This window comes from Galeopterus variegatus, unplaced genomic scaffold, assembly GCF_000696425.1.
Source record: "Galeopterus variegatus unplaced genomic scaffold, G_variegatus-3.0.2 Scaffold1018, whole genome shotgun sequence".
In the NCBI taxonomy this organism is placed as follows: Eukaryota; Metazoa; Chordata; class Mammalia; order Dermoptera; family Cynocephalidae; genus Galeopterus; species Galeopterus variegatus.
Window position 1 is genome coordinate 64,680 of NW_007727129.1, and position 1,375 is coordinate 66,054.

Below are 1,375 nucleotides of genomic sequence, written 5' to 3' on the forward strand. Positions count from 1 at the left end.
TGTCCCTAAAAGTGGAGGAGCCCCACTGTGAGGGCTTTCCTTCCTTCCCTTTTGGGAGTCTGCTTGAACGTCTCCCTCTCGGGTAAATGGGGTTTGGAGGAAAAGCAGGCTGGGCTCATATCCGGTTCTTACTCTCATTGCCAGCTGTGGGTACCTCACCCAATCTGTCTGAGCTCCAGCTTCTTTATTTGTAATAACAAGGGGCCATGAGACTCACCTTCCCAGGGTGTCAAGCCCAGTTCCTGGTGCATTCCATGGGCTCAGAACAGCCTAGTACTGCTTCTCCTCCCTTCCACCTGTTCCTTTGATAATGTACTGCTAGTTTTTTCTTTCCAGTTTTCTTTGGAGTATTGGAAGATTTTAACATAGTTCCATTGAAAATGAAGCAAATTGAGAAAAAAAAATAGATGCTAGCTGATAGCGATACTCATATTCTGCCAGAAAACATCCTCAGGGTGACCTGAGGCTTATTTTGAGACCCATCCTCTGGTGCCTTAGAAAATACCAAGCTGCAATGAGGAGCTGCAAGAGAAGCTCTGGTCTCCCTTGTACATAGCTCCTCAGGGCAAGCAGTTATTCTCACTAGTCACCAGCTCTGTGTTTCATATCTACATTCCTCCTAACTGAGACAGGGAGTAAGATGTTGACTAGTAAAAGCTAAAACAGTGCAAAACAGTTTGGTGGTTACTCAAAAAGTTAAACATTGAATTACCATATGATCAGCAATTCCACTCCTAGGTATATATACCCAAGAAAATTGAAGACAGGCACTCAAATAAGTACATGTACACACATGTTCATAGAAGCACTATTCATATAGCCAAAGGTGGAAACAGATCAAGAGTCCATCAACAGATGAATGGATAAACAAAATATGGTATATCTGTACACTGGAATATGATTCAACCATACAAAGGAATTAAGTTCGCACCCATGCTACAACATGGATGAACCTTGAAATATTATGTGAGTGAAAGAAGCCAGACACAAAAGGCCACATATTGTGTGATTCCTTTTGTATGAAATATCCAGAATAGATAAATCCATAGAGACATAAAGCAGATCAGTGGTTGCCAGAGGCTGTGGGGAGAGAGGAACAGGGAGTGACTGCTTAATGGGTACAGGGTGTCTTTGGGGATAATGAAAATGTTTTGGAACTAGACAGAGGTGGTGGTTGCACAATATTTTGAATGTGCTAGGTGTTGTTCACTTTAAAATGATGAATTTTATATTATGTGAATTTCACCTTAATTTTATTTATTTATTTGTTTGTTTGTTTATTTATTTATTTGGTGGCTGGCCAGTATAGGGGTGAACCCTGGACTTTGGTGTTGTCAGCACCATGCTCTAATCAACTGAGCTAACCAGACAGTCC